Source organism: Mastigoproctus giganteus, chromosome 9, assembly GCF_048544385.1.
Source record: "Mastigoproctus giganteus isolate SK-2022 chromosome 9, ASM4854438v1, whole genome shotgun sequence".
Lineage (NCBI taxonomy): Eukaryota > Metazoa > Arthropoda > Arachnida > Uropygi > Thelyphonidae > Mastigoproctus > Mastigoproctus giganteus.
Window position 1 is genome coordinate 149,695,758 of NC_143583.1, and position 15,465 is coordinate 149,711,222.

General features: G+C 38.9%; 1 protein-coding gene across 1 annotated transcript in view; it reads right to left on the bottom strand.

Annotated features, from left to right (window-relative positions):
* The window catches only part of LOC150080815 (peroxisome biogenesis factor 10-like), a 133,948-nt gene that overhangs the window by 108,621 nt on the left and 9,862 nt on the right, over window positions 1-15,465 (bottom strand). The gene's annotated exons all lie outside the window — the stretch shown is intronic.

Sequence of the window (15,465 nt, forward strand, 5' to 3'; positions counted from 1 at the left end):
TTTATGTAATTGTGATTTCTGCCTTTATTTGTAGCAATTTATTACAAGTCTGAGTACTCCACAGTTGAGCCCATTGTCATTTTATACAGTCATTGTATGATCAGTTTATAATCAGTGGAGGCAATCTGAATGGAGTCAATATCTACAAGTTTTCTTGCTTCTTAATCTGCATGTTCATTTCCCAGTATTCCAAGGTGTCCTGAAATCCAATAAAATGTAATGGCTTGTTTATTGTCATTGAGTTGAAAATATTCAAGACTGCTGTGTCCCAAAAGTGGATGTGAATTTTGAAAATTGTTTTCCAGAACCATCACTGCACTCTGAGTATAAATTATGGTTTGTGGGCTGAAGAGGTTAGTAAGTAAGGTTAAAGCCATTTAATAGCGTAAAATTCCACTGTTAAAATACTGCATTCATGTGGAAGAGAAAATGAAATGGTAGATGTTGAGAGGACTACTGCAGCTCCCACAGCTGTGTCAGTTTTTGAGGCATCAGTATAGATATGCATAGCTCATGTATTGACTGAGGCATGGGCTCATGTATCTTTTGAAAAGCTTGTGCTGGGAGTTTTTCAATCAACAACAGAAGTAACTACCAAATGGGGGTGTATGCTTATTTTCCATGGAGGTTGAACTGGGTCTGTGTCCTGATATATACTGGCTAGGTGTATATTCTAATGCTGCATAATTACTTGTAAGCATATTCTTGCAGGTTTATTCTCATCAGGTTTATCATGGAGGATCACAGAGGTATGTCCAGATGGGATAAGAAGTGAGACTACAGATTTTGACTGCATAATTGAGAAGTAACATCTTTCACCAGAGATGAACTGGAGGTGAGAGCATGAAAGAAACCTCCTTGTGGTACTTCTGGACAGCTTAGCTGACAAATTCTTTCACAAAGGATCATACAACCAGATAATCAGAGTGTACAATTTTTCTAACATGCTGAACTCAAATAATAAGAAAATGCGGTTTCTTATTATTTTTTAATATAATTGTTTAATAATAGGTCCCTCTAAGGATCTATTATTAAAATAGTATCCATTAATACTGAAGGTCTCTCTTTAGGAAAGGAAGAACTTCTCCATGAACTATGTGCTAATTCCAAGTGTAATATACTCTGTATTCAAGAAACCCACGGTCCAAATCATCGATGCCCTTCAGTGAAAGGCATGCAATTGATGCGAAATACCTCATGAGAAATATGGCAGCGCAATCTTCACGAGACAAGGAATATTGATCACCTCAATGGGGAGCTCTGCACACAATCATTTTTAAGTACTAACAATTGAACTAGACAAATTCTTTGTTACCTCGATTTACAAACCTCCAGCCACCTTTGAGCCCACAGAAGGTTTCATTCAGCAAGATGGGAAAATACATTTTGAAATCGGACACTTTAACAGTCATAACATCAGCTGGGGCTATCCTGAGACTGATGATAATGGGCAGGCAGTTGAAAACCGGCAGAAAAAAATAATTTAACACTTATCCACGATGCAAAACTACCAGCATCCTTCAACAGCAGGAGATGGAGGTGAGGGTACAACCCAGATCTTATCTTTGTAAGTGAAACCAATGGACAACAATATGCAAAAAACAGTCTGTGGCCCAATACCTCACACACACAGCATAGACCCATTATGTGCCAGAAAATGGTCAATTCATCCAAAAATGGTCCCCTTTAGACTCCATTTCAACTTTAAAAAAGCAAACTGGGGAAAATTTGCCACCCTGTTGGATAATGCAGTTAATATAATTGACCCAACTTCAGATAACTACAACTCCTTTCTTGAAGTTCTCAAAAGGATCTCCAGAGAAAGCATACCAAGAGGATGTAGGACAGTAATATGTTCCTGGACTCTCTAACGAAACCACTGAGTTGCTCTAGAAATATGCACAACTTTTTGTGCATATTTCTAGAGAATTATGCACAACCATTTCATATAGCGACCATCGAGGCTGGAGATCAACTAGTGGCAACTATGGCAAGCGAGAAAAGTAATCAATGGCTTCATCTCCTGGAGAATCTGGACATGTCAAAAGATAGTCACGCTGCACGCAGACTTATAGCAAAACTCAACAATGATCCAAAAACCCCCAAAACAACATGTGAACGTAACGGCTAACCAAATTGCACATGAACTTTTCATGAATGGAAAGACAAAGAAGAAAATTCGGAGCACCAGGAATGACAGGAACCTTCCTCCTGAAACTAATGAATTTTTTTTTTTTTTTTTTATGGAAACCCCAAACACGAGAAGTATTAGAACCTATAATACTTAGTACCGTGATTGGGTTGGAGGCTGAGAAGACGAAAGAAGATATTTGTGGACATTGGACTTGAACTTCTGTAGACTGTAATTTCTGGGAAATACGTATGAAGGAAGGTTGTTTCAGGAAACGGCAGTTGAATGAATAAACGAGGAAGATGAAAAGTTGGTTCTGTGAGTTTGAAGTTGGACAGTAAATGGATGTTGGTTAGTGGCTGCACGTGTTTGGACTGTTTTGAAAGAGAGAGAGAGGGAATTATAGAAGCCAATTCAGAAGAACAGTGCCCATGGAAGTATCTGTTGAAGAGGCATGCAGCAGAAACAGTACGTCTATGAGACAGTGAGTGGAGAGACTCTGTTAGAGATGAATCGTTAATTAACTTAACTGCCCTCTTCTGAATGGAATCAAGAAGCCTGAAAGAGGTTTGGGGGCACCACCCCAGATGTGGGAACAATATTCCATGGTAGGGCGGATTTGCGATTTATACAGAGTGAGCAGCTGTTTGGAAGAAAAGTAATGCCGAGAGCGAAAGAGAAACCAAGTTTTTTAGATGCAGAGGAAGCAATATTTGTAATGTGCTTGTGCCAAGAGAGATTAGAAGTCAGGGTAATCCCCAAAAGAGATATATCATTTTGTCTAGAAATCGGAATGTCACCAAAGATAAGCATAGGAGCAGAAGAATCCTTTTTGCAGGATATAAGACAAGAATGAGTTTTAAAAGGGTTGAAATCAACTAAGTTGTCTTTGTCCTGCTGGCGAATTACCTGAAGATCGGCATTTAAGGAATTGGTAGCAGATTTTCGAGAAGTTGAAGCTGATTGAGCAGGGCAAGGTTTCTCAAAATGGAAAGTGGAATGCAATGTGTTATCATCAGCAAAACTATGGATAGGATTTCCAGTCAATGGAAGAAGGTCATTAATATACAAGAGGAAAAGAGTGGGGGAAAGATCTGAACCTTGGGGGACACCAGCATTAGTGGAGAAGTTAGAAGACAGAGAGCTACCATCACCCTCAGTGAGCGATCAGAGAGAAAACTGGATAACCAATTACAAAAAACAGTTGGCAAATCATATGATGGAAGCTTGTTTAGAAGACCTTTATGCCAAACACGATCGAAAGTCTTTGAGATGTCAAGAGCAACTACTTGTGTTTCACCGAACCTTTCCATTGAATTAGCCTATAAATGGGTAACATAAGCCGGAATATCACCAGTGGATCGGATCAGATGGAAGGTTTTTGATTTCGATTTTATTGGCGCATTAGCAATTAGGGCTATAATGCGCCAACAGATGGAAGGTTTCTAGGTAGTTAAAGAGTTGGCGGTTAATTGATTTCTCTATTATTTAGAAAGAGTAGAAGTAATTGCAATGGGATGATAATTGGATGGGAGGGATTTAGAACTGGCTCATATCCAGCCAATTCCTTTTTAGGAACTGGCTGGATTTGAGCAAATTTCCAAGCAGAAGGAAAAACACCTTTGGAATAAGAAAGTGAAAAAAGGCGGCAAGGAATAAGAGTAAGTTCAGGAGCACAGGTTTTGAGAACAAGTTGAGAAATACCATCGGGACCTGGAGCTTTCTTAGCATCAAGATTCATCAAAATCCTTCTGACATCCTTTTGATGGAAGACCACAGGAAGCATTGAATGGAGCGTGTTGGGAATGGTGGGAGGTGTTTTACCAAGATCATTAATGGGATGCTAGCAGGTCAGCTTTATCCCTGGCTGAAGTGACAACAGAACCATCTGGTTTGGACAGAGGTGGGAGCAGAGATGGGCAAAAGTTGTGGCCAATAGCTTTGGCAAGAGACCAGAATACTCGGCTACCATTAGGGCAAGAAGCAAGTTTTCTAATCTTAGCCTGTTCAAACTCTAGTTTAGACTGATTAATAACTGATTTACAACCGTTGCTTTAATCTGGAAAGTTTGGTGTAGGCATAAAATGAAACTGAAGAATTAGAAACAAGCCAATTATGATATGTAACGTTCTTCTCTTGAACAGCCTTAGCACATTTATTGGAAAACCAAGGTTTAGATAAAGGACGACATTTTAAAGTTGAGTGTGGGATAAAGGATTCCATTCCTGCAACAATAATTTCACTGACACAATCTGAGCAAGTGTTGACATCAGAAGTTTGGAAAAAGTAATCCGACTAAGGAAAAGAAGAAAAGAAATCTCAGTCATTCCATTTTGCATTCTTGTAATGCCAAACAACACGAGATTGGGAATAGCCATGAGATAGAGGCTCCATTGGAGAAGAGACAATCACCAAGTTGTGATCTGAAGTGGCTAAAGGACCTCTCACTTCGACCATGTACTTAGAAGGGTTGTTTGTGAGAAACAGATCAAGCGCGTTGGCTGTATGATTAGGATTGTCCGGTATTCTTGTAGGTAAATGAACAATCTGTGCAAAGTCATTAGTAATTGCAAAAGCCTCAACATCTCGACCAGCTGGGTCAGTGTGACTAGAAAACGGAAGCCAGCTGGAGTTGTGAACATTAAAATCACCAAGGAAAATTACCTCACTTTTAGGAAAGTTTGACTGGAGAAAGTCAAGTTGCAAAGAGAGGAAGTCAAAGAGCTGCAAGTGATTAGTGGAGTTGGGAGAACGGTAGAGACAACAGATGAATTTGACACAATGAAGTAGAGAGATTTTAAGTCAGAGAAGATCAAAGAGAGGAGATTCTAAATTGCCAAGTCTCTGACAGGGAATATCAGGACGGACATATGCACACGTACCACCTTTGAGGTGAAAGGAATCATACAACGAATAATTTGGGCATCTGAGAGGGGTTTGGCAGACTGCAAGTGGAAATGGACATTGTTGAGATTAGAATTGAGACCACGTATATTTGTGAAATGAATTGGAAGTGTTTGGGAGGTTTAGATCTTTTCGCAGATAAGCTTGCTCTATTAGTTTGACAATTCATGGTGTATTCAATAGTAAGAAAAAGTGGGTGGGACATGCTGCATGAAGTAATGAAATTTTTGGATATGGCATACACATGGAAAGAATATACCCAGATCCTTGACATAACGTGGCCTCGACAATGCCCCCTGCATACACACTACTCGGTCTCCCTCCAGTCACTATCTGGCAGAGTAGAGGTAGCAAGATTATACATTAGCTGATCCGGAAGCCTCCTAGAGAGTTACCAATAGGTTTGGTCCGGTGTACTAACTAGCGGCCGGCCTGCAATCACCGTTTTAGAGCTGTACCCTCGAAATGTAAGGAATATTAGATCTAGGCATGATGTTCATCATAAACTCAAAAGTCATCAATCATACTGCATGATGGAAGAGATGGGGAAGGGTTGACCGGAACTTGGCTCTAGAGACTAAACATGGGTTCCACCACTTCAAGCCTCCAATAAGCAAAGTGGTGGTATTGCACCGGTTGATGAGAGTCATCTACCACCTAGTACTGCCTGGTAACATAGAGGGGCAGCATTCCTCCATGTGGTGTGGGTGCCACACCTCGACCCCTGCTTACGTTGGTTCACACCTGGGTGGTCACCACCATGTACTTGTGTATGGAGGTTATACCCAGGATTACTAACAGTGTGAAGGTGCAAGCAGAGGATTTGGCTGTCACAGACAGTCCGGATTTCGCCGAAATTGGGTCCACTTGACTTGAGTGTCACCCGAATATCGGTTCCATCAGCATTTTAGATTCCCAGGTAGCAAGTGCAGCTTGTCTGGCTAGCTGAGAGAATGTCTGTGACAACCTCAAGGACACTTAGTGAACCTTTACTCTCACGGAATTTGAATCTGCCAACCATAAGTTAAAAATGGGGAAGTTTGCAGGATTAGATGACGTCCAAAATGAACAAATTACACACTTTGCAGTCGGATCCAGGAAGTGAGTTGTTGACCTATTTAACAACTGTCTCAAAGAATGTTAGATTCTCAAGATATGGCAAAAATCTAGTCATGGCTATACTAAAACCGAGGAAGGACAAAAACAACCAAAGAACTATAGACCAATTGCCTTGCTATGTCATTTATATAAACTCTTTGAATGTATTCTTTTGAACCAGAAAAAACAACAAAAAACAACACCAGAAACTTACTGGTGTTGTTTTTGTGGATCTTACTGCTGCATATGACACAGTCAACCACAAATTACTACTGGCTAAGATTCAACAAATGACCAAGGACAATAACATCACTAAAATGATTGCTACCCTGTTACAAAACTGCCATTTCTTTGTAGAATTACAGGGTAAATGAAGCAGATGGAGGACCCAACCTAATGGCCTACCCCAAGATAGCATTCTGCCACCGATCCTTTTCAACATATATACAAATGACCAGCCATTATCTACACAAACTAGGTCTTTCATTTATGCAGGTGACTGAGCTCTGGCTGTACAGGAAAACTCATTTGAAGATACTGAGGATAAACTGGCTGCTGCACTCCAACAACTCTCATACTACTATCAAAATAATCACCTGACACCCAACCCCACAAAGACTCAGGTCTGTGTTTTCTACCTACAAAACCACCTCGCAAACAAAAGATTGGACATTAAGTGGCAGGGTATTGCCTTGGAACATTGTGATGTCCCAAAATATCTGGGCATCTCACTAGACTGGGCTTTAACATACAGGAAATAGAAGGTCGCTACATGCAACAATCTTCTAAAAAATCTGACAGATTCAAAATAGGGTGCACAGCCTAATACCTTAAGAACAACTGCCTTAGCATTATGCTACTCAGCTGCCGAATATACCAGCTCAGTCTGGTACCAATTCACACATGCAAAGAAGATAAATGTACCACTGAATGACAGTTGCTGTCTGATAACCGGCTGTTTAAAGGCTACTCCAGTTGAGAAGCTATACACCCTTGCTGGTATTGCCCCACCGGATGTAAGAAGGAAGATACAGGCAAGCACCGAACTACAAAAAGTGATGCAGAATCCGTTACACCCAATGTTCAAACAACTTTCTGTTCAAAGACTGCAAGAAGAGAATTTCTTGCGACAACAAAAACTGCTTACTACACCATCCCTGGCCTGCATTGTCCAACAGAGAGAAGCGTACAAATTCAAGATTGGATTACCTCACAAGAAAAATTACCCCCCCCCACCAGACATCTGTACAGATGGGAAAGTTTGGCAGTCACTCAACAGTCTTAGAACTGGATGGGTAGATCCAGGGACAATGTGAAGAAATGGAGTATCCAACCCCAAATTCCAACTCTGTGTGAATGTGGAACTGAACAAACAACAAAACATCTTATCAGCTGCCCCCTTGCACCTACAACTTGCAACATGCTTGATCTCTTGGAGGCAACAGAGAACTATTGAAGTGGCCTGTTTCTGGGCAGAAATTGTGTAAAGAACTTTATCCAGACTTTTTATGTTATGGCTGCTATATATTTTTATGATATTTAGCTATTTGTTTATTGGCTCTTTGTTTTTTTTTTTTTTTCTTTCTCTTAGCTTTGATTATATATGTTACATAATATTTAAATATTTCTATATTTGTTTTCTTGTACGTTTCAGACATGAAATAAATAAATAAAGTGGAGGTTCATTGGCATCTATATATACTTTGAACCAGTGAAAACCTGAATTCTCCAAAAGCACTGTTGTTGTACAAAAATCATTTATTCTAACATTCTAATACAGTATTTTGTGTGGAATCAAACTGGCACTCCATAATCAAATCAAGATCTAAAACAGCTCAATACAGGTGAAGAAGCATAGCAATTCACACCTCCCTCATGACATAGATGAGATAACTTTAAATATATTCAGCTTTTTCATACAGATAATATGTGTTTGAAATATATGTGCCAGGAGTTACTTTAGTATCAAGTATTAAACCTAAGAATCAGATATTATTGGAAAGTGGTATTGGCTGATTCCCCAGAAGTAATTCAGATTCTGGCTGTAGCTGGTGCTTTTTTTCAGAAGTGAGAGCTGTAGTTTTCAAAGCCAATAGATAGTAACCATTACATGAGGTCCATAACACTATTTTGTTTATTGCAAGTTGTAACTATCACTCAATAGAGCATATATTCTGTGAATGTTGTAAGGTACCACTGAAGCTAACGTTGATACCTATAATTAGGTATCAACGTTAGCCAGAAAATGAATTTAAAGAATTACAGATTATTCTCAGATGTTTCATGGTACTTCCTGTACCACTTCTTCAGTGACTGTAAAGACAGCAGAACTAGTAAATTATGGTGATATGATTTATATCAAGTTAATTTTGGTTACACATTATTACTTATTAATTTGATTACACATTTATTTGTTAAGTTTAAAGTTTAGTCTTGAATTAATTAACAAATAGCTATTAGCAAACATCAGGTAAAGAATTAAGTTTTAACAGTTTTAAATAATTTTATTTAAACAAACTTGGACATTAGTTATTAATTTTGGTTAATAAGATTAATAATACATCAATTGACATTAAATAAATGAATAGTTACACTCCTGGAATGCTGTCCTTATGATACTATCAGCCTCACATAGCAAGACAGTAGTTGATAATTCATTATATGTTCTGTACTGTACTGTACTGTACTCTTAAACTAAGAAAGTGTGGAATGAAAACTCCAGTTAAGGCCTCCTGGGGCCAATCTTAGATTAGTCTGTTGCTGAGGGTGATAAAATAAAATAGAGTCGGACCTGTACAAAACAAAATCGATTGTTCTCTTGAAAAAATTCATTATACAGAAATTTCATTACAGGTGACCCCCGCTTAAAGCTGATAATTTGTTCCAGAAAAACAGAGCACTAAGTGAATCCGTGCTAAGCGAGCGCCACATTCCCATAAGGTAACATATGTACTTGCGAGCTGCGGTCAGTGCCATATGATATTTCCTAATTAATAATAAACGGTAGTGAAAAGATGTACAAATGTTGGTCAAAATATTTAATATTCAAATATTTGTACATATAAAATATTCTGCATTACATACGTATATAATTATGTGGTAGCTACTTACGTATCAAAATTAAACTTAAAATTCCAATTAAAATCATAAATTTAATTGATCTAACTTGATTTTATTTAAATGATGAATTTAATCATGAAAATTGTGTCGATTTTGGGTTGTACTTTGGCCCTCTTCCTGGTAAACTAAAAGGGGTTTTAATTTTAAATCCCCCGCAGCGTTACCATCAACAATAATGTCAACCGATCCTTCGCCGCTTTGAAACCTGGCATGTTTTCTTCTTCTTTCAATATGAAACTTCTTTTAGGCATTCGTTTCCAAAAAAGTCTTGCTTCATCTATGTTAAAAACTTGTTGAGAAGTATAACACACAATACTCCTCTTCAATAATTTTAACAAGTTCTTTTTTGAAAATTTCGGCTCCTTGATCTGCACTTACGGCTTCTCCCTGGATTTTAAATCTATTCAACCAGCCCATAAAAAGGTAAAGTGCAGCCATTATCAACCCACTGCAGGATGGAAGCTTCCTCAACAATTCATGCTGAGGGAAATGGACCATAATCTGCCACGCTGGTCCAGTACAGGTTGGCAGATCGACCGTATTCAGCAGTCAGGGGTTTTAACCCCGGTCTACTCAAAGAGCGTGTGCTACTACACTCCCGCTCCTGACCACTCAGCTACGGAGGCCCTTACTAGTTTTAAATGGTTCCACTTTTTTTTTTTTTCAGATGAGTTTTCTTCAGATCATCATTTGGCTAATCTCTCTCTCTCTCTCTCTCTCTCTCTCTCTCTCTCTCTCTCTCTCTCTCCTCTTTTTTTTTTTATAAAATTTACCTTAACTGAATTCTGCACTGGATATTATCTTCAATAAAATTAGTTAGTCTCTCCATTTCAATCCAAATAGCCTGCCTAGCCATTACCAATTTAGTTGCTTGCAGTGGAACAGCTGTCTTTCCCGCTGCTAAAATTAATTCTTTATTTTTTATAATTGTTCTTACAGTTAAACTTGCCAGTCCTAAATTATGGCACACATCCATTTGTCGTTGACCTTAATCAATTCGCTTCAAAACATCTAATTTAATTTTCAAATTCAGTCTTTTTCTTACATTTATAGTCTTCGTACTGCATCCAGATATTGTTTTTTCATTGTTATCTGCCATTATTAATTGAAAATGTAACTGCATTGGTCGCATTAATTAGCATTAGCATTAGTAGAGGCATTTGATGCAAGAAAGCAAGCATATGCAGCATCAGCCAAAAAAAAAATAAATAAAAAATAACCACTTCCACTTCACCCCTCTGTTCGTTCGAAATACCTGTCCAGCTGAGCCTTAAATTTGTTTAGGCTATCAACTACAACAAGTGATGGAAGTCTATTCCACAAACCAACTGCCCGCTGGCTAAAGGCAAATTTCCTACACCTATCCGACATCCGTCCTTCCTCAATTTGAATTTATGCCTTCTCGGGTGATTATTCTGAGCAAGAGGAAGAATCCCATTGGCATTGAGCATGCTCAAGCCATTCAAAGCCTTATACACCTCTAACAGATCACCTCGCTGGTGCCTAGTCTCCAGACACTGTAATTTGCAAAACTTAAGCCTTTCTTTGTAAGAGCAACCCTTTGTTCCATTCACTAATCTTGTTGTACTGTACTCGTTCCAGCAGCTCTACATCCTTCTTGAAATGAGACCTCCAGACCTGTATACAGTATTCTAGGAGTGGCCTGACCAATGCCTTGTACAAGGGAATAATAACCTCCTTATCCCTGCTAGAAAAATTCCTGTATATCATTGACAAGACACCATGAGCTACTCTTGCAACTCGTCTGCACTGCTCAGAAAACTTCATTATCTGCCTGCACAATTACCCCCAGGTCCTTTTCATTCTCTACCACTGTCATTGTAGTACCACAGAGTTGATACGTTGATCTGGGGTTGCTGTTTCCCATATGTAGTACTTTACATTTGTCAATGTTAAACTTCATTTGCCACCTCTCAGCCCATCTGCTCAACCATTTCAGATCCTGTTGCAGCAGCATAGCATCAGTAGTGTCCTTAACAACCCTGCCAACCTTGGTATCGTCTGCAAACTTGGACATTAAGCTTGATATACCATCATCAATATCATTTATAAATACAGAAAACAACAATGGACCCAATACTGAACCCTGAGGAACTCCACTAATAACATTAGTCCACGATGAGCAGTGTCCATTGATTACCACTCTCTGTCTTCTCCCCCTCAACCACCCCTTTATCCATAGCAGCAATTTGCCTCCAATGCCACACTGCTCCAATTTGTGCAGCAGTCTTCCATGCGCAAAGTATCAAAACCCTTTCTAAGATCCAAATATATAATATCAAAGTTATTCCCTGCGTCCAGTTCTTTTGTGACTACATCATAGTATCCAATCAAATTGGTCAGACAAGACCTACCCTTAACAAAACCATGCTGTGTCTGAGCTATAAATGAATTCTTGTCCAGATGATCCTGCAGTGCTTCTTTAACCAGTGCCTCCATTAATTTTCCTGTAACCGAAGTTAAACTAACAGGTCTATAATTACTTGTGTCAGCCTTTGATCCTCCTTTGTGAATTGGGATTACATTTGCACATCTCCAGTCCATGGGTACCTCCCCTGAGTCCAAAGAAGCTCTCATAATTATGGCTAGGGGTTTGCTTACTTCCTTTGCTGCCTCCTTTAATATAACTGGATAGATCCCATCCGCCCTGGGTGCCTTTTTTATGTTTATCCTCAACAATTTCTCCTCCACTTTCCTCTCAGTTATTAGAAAATAATCTAGCTCACTGCCAATGTTTACTTCACCTACGACATTCCCCTTCCTGAATAACTCCTCATGTGTGAATGTAGATGCAAAATACTCGTTTAGATTGTTAGCCACCTGCGCTGGATCCTCAACTGTTGAATCATCAACATCCAGTGGAGCAATCTGATTCATCCCTTTCCTTCTTGAGTTTAAATAGGTAAAGAACTCTTTTCTGTTTTTCTTTGCATCCTTTGCCAAGGATTTCTCATAATCTGCCTTTGCCTGCCTAATCTCCTTTGTGACTTGGTTACAGACCAACTTATATCTATCATAGGCTTCCATGTCACCCATTAATTTGTATGTATCCCATGTATTTTTCTTCTCTGCCATATGTCTCAATAGTTCATCTGACAACCATTTAGGCCTGAACCTTGAACAATATTGCTTGGTTGGTATGTAAAGCCTGGTAGCTTTCAAGATTAGTTCCTTGAATGCTTCCCATTTTGAATTTGCTGTTGGTAACATCATCAGTTGGTCCCACTGTATAGAATTTAAATACTGTTTCAGACCATCATAGTCGCCTTTACGAAAGCAAAAACCCTTCCCTTTACCTCTGATGGTAGTTACCTCCTTGAGTAAATCCCACTTCAGCACACTGTGATCACTGCCACCTAGTGGTTCCTTTATCTGCAGATTCTTAATGCATGAAGAATCACTACTGATAATCAGGTCAAGAGTATTACTCCCTCTAGTTGACTCCCGAAAATGCTGGTGTAGAAAACAATCATCCAATAAATCCACAAAAGCCTTGCTAGTGTGCGAGTGACCAACCCACAAATTCCAGTCAATATCTGGGAAATTAAAATCCCCCATTATAAGACTCTCTGATTTACTGACCCATTCTATTTCCCTGTGCAGTATCTTATTATACTCATCAGAGTCATTAGGCCTATAGCACACTCCTACTCTCAATTTTGATTTACCTATGCTTATGTCACACCAAACTGACTCGACACTGCCCTGTCCATCAATGTCGACTGGCTTCACTTCCTTGGATTTTATGTGTTTTTTAACTAATAGCATAACCCCTCCTCCCCTCCTGTCCTGTCTATCCTTTCTATACACATTGTACTCCCCAAATTCCACTTCTGCATTCCTTATATCTGTGTCACACCACGTCTCTGATATCCCAACAATATCTGCCTTTGATGTTTTGAGCAATACCTCAAATTTATCAAATTTATTTACTGAACTCCTAGCATTGGTGTACACGCAAGTATACATGCACCTGTTTCTATTCTTAGCTACCCTAACACAACCCATGTGTTTACTTGTTCCGCAATGACTTCCAGCAGTCTCTGAAATATCCCGAATCTTGTTTTTCAGGCTTCTGCTCATTCCAATAGAAGCAGTGCAAGAATCTCTTTCACCTCTGCCAGTGGCTACTGTTAATCTATTAGTCTTTGTTTCTCCCCAAGCTAGCAGTTTTCCGACTCACCTAACACTGCCTCGATTGCATCAGCAAATATTCTTGCACCCTTTCTATTTATGTGTATCCCATCCCTGTAGAAGCAATCTCTCCTGTTAACAAGTACAGTCCAGGCTAAAAAAAAATTCTACCTCTTGAGCCTTGCACAATCTTTCCAGGGCCGAATTGATCGACAAGGCTCTCATCATATACTCCCTCCTATCGTGTCTGGCCAGAATTGCAGACACTTTCAAATTCAACCCTACTTCACGGCTTTTTTTCAACAGTGACCTGTACTTGTTAAGTAATTCCGCTGGTCTCCTATTCTTAATATCATTAGTGCCAACGTGTACAACTATATCACCTTTTGTGCCCTTAAAAGATGACACGATGTCTAATACTGTACTGAGTGGTGATTAGACTTCGGATAAATGCATATAACGAAAATATTACAAGCAATATACTTGATAATTTTTTACAATGTTGAACTCGGAACTACATAACAAGTCATTGTACTGCAATTAAATTAGTGTGCAAGAAAATTTCACTGAACCAAGAGTGTAATTCTCTCCACCTCTTTTTACCACCTAAAACTGACTTTTGACACTGACTTCCTCGGCAAACATTTAAAAAATAGACATGTCTCATCAACGTTGAATATGCCTTTGGACTCGTAGTTCTCCATAATTTTTTTCAAAACTTTCTTTCCAATGGGTGTAGTCTTCTTCGATTACAACTCTACTTTCATCAGAAATAACTTTTTCAAATAAGCCATGACGCTCTTTAAATTTGTCCAGCCAACCAGAACTGGCTTGGAATGTTTTGTGCCCCAGAAAAGATGCGTACTCCATATCCTTTTCTTTTATTAATAGCCCTGATATCGGCATGTTTGCATAAGCTTGCTTTCTTGCATCATACGCCTCTACTAATGCTAATGTTTTGGTCTCGAATCAACTTCATTCACTTAAAAACTACTTCATCTACACCTTTCCAAAGGTATAATTTCGCACGCTTCCGACTTGGTCCCGTTTCCTCAAACAGTGAGAATAAAAACAAGGTTTTTCAGAATGGTTGACAGTACTGACAGGGACATCAAATTTTAAAGCGATTTCTTTTCTTTTTTTTTTTAATCAGCGATCTACATTATTAAGCACTTCCACTTTTTCATACTACCCTCAAGGATTTCCTCTTATACACTGTAAGGTTACTTGCATAGCAGTTAAAACAAAGCTGAAATTAGGGACCACTCACAGCTACCATGTAAACAGAGACAGGTGAATTTTAGCGAAAGTGTAGATGACTCATTTCTTTGAAACAACAGATGAATTTCCTAGATAAAGGAAAAATCACTCTCTCTTAATTCTCTAATTGGATGCTTACGGTAGAAAATAGGTTGACTAAAGCCAATGCCCGCGTTGGGAATATGCCTTAATCTTTGCCAATGGCTGTGGACAGCTGATCAGCAAGACTTCTCGACATAGTAGAGTATAAGTTGTATAGGTTATACTTCTTTTTAGCCATTGCTAACCCAATGCTGGACAAAGGCCTCTCCCAAACTTCCATCTTTTTCTATCCCACGCTGTGGTTGGCCAGTTTCCTCCTGCAGGGTTTTACAGGCACCATTAAATTGTAAAATGTTTTAACTCAATTCATGGAATTAAAGCCTTTAGCTATTAAAAGCTAAAGGGAGTAATGCTTAATCCTTTTAGCTCTTCAATCGTGCTTTCTACAGCATCAGGTTTTATTGCCAGAGGTGCGAACAATGCGTACCCGAGGCTCTCGAAATCAGTTCGTTATATGGAAATTTTCTTTGTTATACAGAAACTATTTTCAATGTAATGACCAGGGGGAAATCAAAAAAGCTGCATAGAAAATTTCGTTATATGGAAGTTCGTTAAAGAGTGGTCCGACTGTATTTTATCACCCTCATTTTATGCGAGGGTGATGAAATGAAATATAAATAGCTATTAGCTATTTTTATTTCATTTGTTGCTGAGGGCGACGGTAAATACCCACCTCAGCAACAAATGAAAGTAGA